Source organism: Entelurus aequoreus, linkage group LG05 (assembly GCF_033978785.1).
Source record: "Entelurus aequoreus isolate RoL-2023_Sb linkage group LG05, RoL_Eaeq_v1.1, whole genome shotgun sequence".
NCBI classification, from domain to species: Eukaryota; Metazoa; Chordata; class Actinopteri; order Syngnathiformes; family Syngnathidae; genus Entelurus; species Entelurus aequoreus.
The window spans coordinates 45,403,615-45,411,771 of record NC_084735.1 but is presented as its reverse complement, the minus strand read 5'-3'; positions in this window follow the sequence as shown (position 1 = coordinate 45,411,771).

Here is an 8,157-nt window from a genome sequence, read left to right as displayed (position 1 = left end):
AATTACTCTAGCTTTTAATTAGTATAGAAAGCTGCAAATATTGCACCAAAGACCCTTTCTTAACCTTTTTGTGTTGTTGTTATTGCTGGGTATGTGATTATACTAAAGTGTTTTTGCTTTCTTTCTTTAGAAATGCTGACAAATTTATCGGTTTGATTTCCCATGTCATGATTCTGGACTCAGTTGATCTTATTTCCTGAACGACTTTTACCTCTGATGTTTCTTCTCTTTTTAAGCGTTTACCGTATTTCCTTGAATAGCCGCAGGGGCGTTAATTAATTTAAAACCTCCTGTCACTCCTGCGTTTACCGGAAACTGGCGGGATGGCCGTGCATGCGGTAATTATTTTAAAACCTCTTCTCACTCCGGCGTTTACCAAAACGCTTTGAGTGTGATGTAAGCATACCATCATGAAAAGCACATTTAATTTAAAAAAACGTTATTATGGTCTTACCTGTACTTATAAATGGAGTCCATTTGCAGCTCCTTCCGACCAAAAGCATCGATAACTTGTTTATAGAAGTCTTCATTATTTTATTTTTTCCGTTTTAAAAGTCTCTGTCTCGATGGAGATATTCCTTTAATTATTACCTCCTGCTTCGATTGAAAGTCCAGTTTAGAAAACTGTTTTATTTTAGATACCGGTATGTAATCCTCCTTGTTAAAAGGAAAAAAAAAAAATCTCTTGCTGCGTGTGTTCACTTCTTCTGCATTACCGGAAGTCGCAAGAAGGATCACTAGCGCGGCAGCGCCCTCTACCACCAGGAGGCGGGAGTCATTTAATGACTTATACAGTATTTCACACACGCAGCTACGGTATATTAATAAAACATAGCTGCTTACTGTTCTCTTTAGCATACTGTACCGGTATTCAATAGCTTGGGCCTTAAATCCTACTGAATAGCTCTTTATCTTTTTTCCTTTGTGCGATTGTAAACTACTGAAAGCAGCTTCCTCCATTTTGAAAATGAGGACAGATGCGTCACTCGTGACGTAACGAATTTGACCCGGTGGAAGTTCTAGCCATATGCTAAATATTTTGCGAAACGAGTTTGACCTGGTGAAAATTATAGACATGCGATAATAAAATTAATATTTTGCGAAACGAATTTGATCCGGCTTCAATAATAAACCGGCGATAAGGCCAAGCATGCGTTAATTATTTTGAGAAACGAGTTTGACCCGGCAGTAATTCTAGACGTGCGAATACTATATTCCCTGCGCCAATTCAAGGAAATACGGTACTGAATTATTTTTTTGTTATTTATTTTCAATAAGGAGAAGAAAATAGGTCAGCTTTTATGGGAACAGTTTGACAGAGCACAAGACATCCCTTGCTTAAGTCCTACTTTGTTGTCTCGCTTTTATTTGGCCAAAATGCAAGCGACACATTTATTTGCATGATTTTATATTTCTGTAAGTAGCCGATGGCGACTTGCCGACTGAGAACCGTTTGCTGACTGTCTGCATGAGGCTGATAGTGTGAGATGCCTGGCTAAACTCCTGAACCAGTCCTTGCGCTATAGCCCAGCTCAGCTGGCTCAGGCCCAGTCCCCACCAGATGTAGTTTCCACACAGGACAGAACGGCCTGTGTTTCTGCATCACAAAGACTGCTAAGCCTTTTCTTTTTCTGTGGGGCTGATGGCTGGAGGGTTCAGAACAGGGATAGGCGATATGGCCTAAAATCTATTTTGCAATAAGTATTGCAGTCTCCTCTGATTACGATAAATATCAAAATATAGTTTTTATTACGTAAATGATGATAAAACCATTTCAAAACCGGTTATGAAGGCTCCTAGATTATAACAATAACATTGATATAACATATCGCATAATTTACAGTTGTTATTTTCTCAACACTAAAGTCAATTGTACACAGTAACTAAACACACCTGGAAAAACTCCAATCACTCATTTAGAAAAAAAATCAAAGTCCTCCTGTGTCCACAGAATTATTCCCTGAATTTGTAAACATTAACAAAAACAACAACGAAAATGAAAATATCAATCAGATCACTCTAGCATTGATCATATACGGTACTAAGAGTGTGCATCTTCACCGTAAATGGCGATCCGATATGAATCTAGTTACGATATGATTCACTAACAATACATTTTAAAACATTATGATTTGATGCGATACGATTCGGTCCGATACGGTTCGATGCAGATGGGATCTTTGCATGGTGGGTAACAAGTTTGTGTATCATATATCAGGTCAGAACAATGTCCTGATAGTCCCTATATTAATTATGAACAAATAGTGGAACTACTAACTTCAGTGCATTGCAGTTCATAAACTTTAATAAAAGAAGATGTAAACAAAACACTTTTGGAAAAGCTTTTTGCTCAAGTAGCAACAATTAAATACAGAAAAACGCAAGCTGTGAATCAAGTAGAGAGGTGTTAAAACAATACATTAGTCCAACTGTAGTATTAGAAGATGTCAAGTTATTATGAACTTACCAATGAAGATGTTTAATTGGTGGTCACGTGCACAACTGGCTGCAGTAGTAGCAGGTGTTTTTCACACAGCTTTATGGCGACAATTAGTCATCATATTTGCAAAGAAACATCACCTGACACGTAGAAGTCATTTAGGAAATGTTCGGCTCTGTATTTTGGAGTTAGTTTGGTAGTTTGAGGTGGCCGTGAGTCCCGGAGGCAAGCACAGAAATGGCCCCAGAACAGTGCACCTTGCAGGGCTGCCGTGTATAGAGTGCTGGCAAGACTCCATGGAGGTGAGTGTTTGTCCAGTGCTCGGTAAAAATGATTTCCCCTTTTCTTCTCAATGACCGAATCTCAGTCACATTGTGCCAATTTCTGCTGCTTTCCGCATTTAGAATCTGTTCTTAGCACAAATCTATGATTCTGTTTATTTCCGCATACCCAGTAGTGGGGCATTAAAGGTTCGACTCTGATTGGCCGTTGTGCTGTGTCTTTTGTTTCATAATTACGATGGTCAGATGGATAAAAAAGTGAGGCCAAGAAAAAAAAAACTCATAGCAATAGCACAGATCCCTCTTACATGTGTGTAAGAGGGAAAACATCCAACATCAAAAAACACAAAGGACATTAAAGACATTAAAAGAGCAGAGCTGATGAAACCAGCCACTTCTACATAAAGCTATGAATAAAAAGTAAAAGAAACATATACACTGTGGTGGCCACTGCGGTGTTCCACGCCATCGTCTGCTGGGATGGAGGGAGCATGGCCAGAGACAGGAGCAGACCCAACAAAGCAACCAAGAGAGCCGACTCCACTCTCGGCCGCCCACTAACTCGGCCAGTGTCCAGTCCGCATGGATGAGCAAGGATACGTCTAAGGAGACCGAGGTGTCCGATACCTGCTCATTCAGCCAAGACACTGGGAAGCTTGTCCGTCCCGGCACTCAGCACTAGCTCCGCAGCCCTGTCTCTTCATCCACATCTCCTCCAGTCTCTCCAAACGGACTCTGGTGTGGCAGAGACCCAGCAGCTAGTCTCCATGGCCAAAAGGCTCCTGGGAGGCAGATCCAGAGTCCACAAAAAAGCACCGCAGAAGTCAAACAAGTGCCACCCCTTGTCGCACAGTCCTAAAGGGTCCTGAACCAAAAGGCAAAAAAAAAAAAAAAAAATATATATATATATATATATATACATATATATATATATATATATATATATATATATATATATATATATATATATATATATATATATATATATATATATATATGTAACCGGTGGTCTTTTCCTCTGCGTTGTGTGTCTTTAATGGAACACGACCAACACCATGGATTTCTCAGCTGCACTTTACTGACAATACTTCCCTCACAGGTCTGCTGCATACACACACTCTGTGACAAAGGAAGGTCTTCCATTGCAGTACAAGGAAAAACATCTGCTACCTTGGCGTTACGGCGCAGTGTCACAGGTCTCTTTGTTGGGTTCAAGATCTTCATTGGGACCCAACGATCACCCCACATGGGTGTCACGACCCGCCCAACAATGATGTCTCTAGGGGTTGAACGGGAAGAGGTGGGCTCCACAATGACAGTGCTCCCAGGTGACACAGTAGCACTGCTGGGCAGCTTCTCCCAAACTAGAGACTCTCCCTGAGGTGCAAGAGTGACAGATTGTCTTAGCTTGACTGTACCAACTTTTTCAGGCATTTCGGGACCAGACCAGCGTGTAATGCAGCTGAGTAGTCCAAGAAACTGTTCACAATTGGGGTCAGAAGTATTGGAGCAGACCAGTTGCCAGTACCTATTATCAGACTTCATTGCCTGTATAATGAGTCTTGTGACATTGGTCTCAATGATCATCTCATCTTTCTGCCCTGGAACAAGTAAAGTAGGCACAATGAACTTAGACCCATAAACTTCAATTTCAAGGTCATAAATGCACCTGGGTTGTGTCATAAGGCCACCACAGCCAACAAGGACCACCTTCTCCAGCACAGGAGGAGTAGCCCAACAGCTCTAAGCTTTGACTACGCCTCCACATTTAGCGTGCATGACATGCTACCTGAATCAAGCATCCCTCTTAAAACAGACTGGCCCCCCCACGGACACTGGAGCATAAAAGAACTCACTAGCTCCTTCCACTCTATGGGAACCCACAACAATCACTGTTTTGTCATCAGAAAGGCTACTACAACAGTTCATATAGGTCAATTGCACATCTTCATTTTCACTGAGGGTGCTACTAGCATCGCCCATGCTACCCCTCTCACTACACAGGCGGGTTAGTTTAAATCAGCATTGGGTGGAAAAGATGGCGGTATAGCCGGGGAATGTGAGGCCTGTGGGCACTCACGCTTCATGTGACCAGGTCTCAAACAGTTGAGGCACAATCTGTAGAGCTTACAGTGTGCATGAGTTGAATGTTCACTGGAAGTACATACTCGACACGTGACTGCCACAGAACTTTGATGGTTTCTGGGTTGACCAGTCTGACGGGTGCCTGACCTTTGGCCTCCTGGTCTTTGATTGTTAGCCAAAGATGCATTGCACAAGGACAGAACCTTATCAAACATGGCCACAACTTGAGCACCAGGGTCGTTAGCTGGTGGGTCAAAAGCGGCCGGCGCCACATTGACAGCAGAAGATGGGTGGAATGGGGAGGTGGACTGATGTGCGACAGCCACAAGTGCATCAGGAGGCTGACTGCAGGAAAGGCCAGGGGAAGGTTGAGGAACAGAAAGCAACAACTGTTGGCGTGCTACCGAGACGGCCTGCGGAGAAGAATAATCAGTCACTGGGCTTTGATTGTAAGCTGACAAGCCCATCACACATTGAGACTGGGCTGCTGTCGTTTTAACCTTTCTTATGTGAGCATCCAGACGCTCCTGAACCTCAGCTGCAGTCCACTGCTCAGGCGTCTTTAGTTGAAACAACAAGGCAAGATGAGGGTCAGGACAGTGGTTAATAAACATCATGACAACTTCAGCACTGGGGTCCTCAACAGATTTGCCCCGCCTATGGAGACACTCATCAGCAGCATCAATGGACTTGTTAAGACGGATCCAGTAGTCCATAGCACTCTCACCAGAATGGGGAATAGTGCAGTAAAAGTCTTTCATAGGCAAGTTAGAATATGATAGCTCACTGAAGTTACCTTTCAAAATGTCAAACACTGCAGTGGGCAGGTCAGCTGTATTCAGTTCAGGGCGGCTGCGCAGCGACACCTTTACAACATCCCTCGCTTTGCCTGTTAGTCTGGACATAATTAGCTCAAGCATTTCAGGAGGACTCTCCCATTTTACTCTATTTAAGTAACATTTCATCATGTCTACCCATTCATGAATTGAGAACACATCAGTGCTTTGACGTCAGGCTGCACAACAACTTTCACTTGTGGCGAACCATCATGCCTGGAGGAAGGGCTCACAGCGGTGGACTGAGGCTGAAATGCACTTGGCTGGTGCATCATGCTGATGTTGGCAGAGATGTTGTCTCCTATCTGTTTAGCTAAAGTTCCAAAAGCATCAACAGATATGACTTGTGTGGGTTCACGCACTGCTTAAGTAACTGGCGTAGAGCTAGAGATGGGGGTCAGTAGCGGGTTAAAAACTGGTTGGTCTATCATGAAGCTAGGACTGCTTGACACCAACCTACCCCTCCCCATTCCAAATGTGACATTATGCCCACGACCAGCCATAGTAGGAATCTCGAATACTATGCAAATATTTCACTATAACAACAAAGAGAAATCCCCACGAAGGCAGTATAGCAAAACAAGGACAATAGTGACACAAGTTGACACATAAAAAAAAAAAACTCACTGTAAAGCCCACCGTAAATAGCCCCTGACAAATCAATACATAGCACAGCACTGTAGCATGAGGGAAGAAGAAAAAAATTCCCCCCCCCTGTGCTATTAGGGCGTATCAAGCCTCTCATAAGCCCACACCGATTAATAGATGAACAGAAAATAAAACACCATCAAAAGGCTTCAATAAACACTCGTACAAACAGGCTTGCCCATTCACCACTTTTTTTTCTGCTATGACAGGACTATCTGTCACAAAAATGTTCATAAAATGTACCAGCTGGATATTATAAAGTCACCAGCACAAACCTAAACGAGCTTAAATCACGCGCACACACTTTAAAACAGCGTGATATGTCAGCACACCTCGCGCGCACGCGGGAGCGCGCGCCGTTGTCCTCGGCGACAGGAAGGGAGAGGGAGGGAGGAGCAGCCGAGTGCAGCGGGCGGGAACTCCAGCAGCTTTCCCGGGCACCAGACGAGCGCTGGTCGGCGATGCAACGGGTCGTACGGCACCAAGTGTAACCGGTGGTCTTTTCCTCTGCGTTGTGTGTCTTTAATGGAACACGACCAACACCATGGATTGCTCAGCTGCACTTTACTGACAATACAGAACATACAATTGTCGTCAATGAGTGAGGGCGGACCTACGTCACTTCCGCCTACCAATCCCCTAGCAACCGGGAATTCGTTGAAAACAAACCAGCTCACAGCGAACACAGCATTGACAGAAAAAGCATTTAACGAGCGTTGTGGCTTGGAAGTCGGCGTTAAATCCTTCATTTACGCATTTTTACTTATTCGCATATCGTGTGAAAAAACGAAAATGTATTATTTGCGTCAGACTCGTCTCAGTGAACTTTAAAGCTTCTCAGGCTTAGCTTAGCTTGCTAGTTAGCTTAGCCTGCGCGCTACTAAGAAAGAGACGCGGAAGTTAACAACAAGATCAAGTGTTAGTGTATAAAATATTGAGAGATTTGAGGGCTACATGTATTGAATGGCAACATGAAAATTATAGGGTTTATTGGTTTTTAAAAACCCAACTGTTAAGTGCAAATTTAAACGAAACCGGTTTTCGAAAATAGCTAGCTAGGCTATAGACTATATAGTATATTACTTACTTAACTTAATCCTCTTCTTCTCGGATGGGAAATAAGGCTTCGACGACTCGACGCCATTCATCTCGCTGCTGTCCTCGTCTCTGTGCCTCGCCCCATGTAAGCTTCATCTCTTTCAGCTCCCCTTCAACTGTTCTTCGCCAGGTGTTTTTTGGCCGCCCTGGCTTACGTTTTCCCGGTGGTGTCCATCTTAACGCTGCCTTTGGTATCCTCTCGTTGTCCGGTTTTCGAAAATAGCTAGCTAGGCTATAGACTATATAGTATATACCGCATGTTATTTTTGTACAACAACTTCAGCTGTCGAACGTTATAAGGTACAAATTCAACAAGTACAACATTAGCACGGACGTATAGCCAAGTTGTGGTTAAGAAGGTGGATTTTTGTTCCTTATATTTACCAGAAACAAAGTGATCCGAACACACGACCCGGGACTTTGGGGGACTCCAGTGAGAACCGTCCTCGTTTTCCCAGTGTAAAGCGGCGAGCCATTTGTCTCGTCTCTGTGGGCTTTTATCACGCTTTGGCAGAACAAAATACAACCTTTGTTTTCCCTGTTTCCAGTTGTGGTTAGCACAACCAAAAACAACACCGTTTTTCGGCATTTTGGAGGCAGAATGACGGGTTTAACCAGCGTAGGGCGACAGGTTAAAGAGTAATGGCAACGGTTTGTTTTCAACGCCAGTCTGGTTGCTATGGCTCGAAGAACCCGTATGTAGCTCAGTTGCCCGGATGTCGGCCCTCACCCATAACTTTGTTTCCATCGTCAAGTCCCTCTCCCGTTA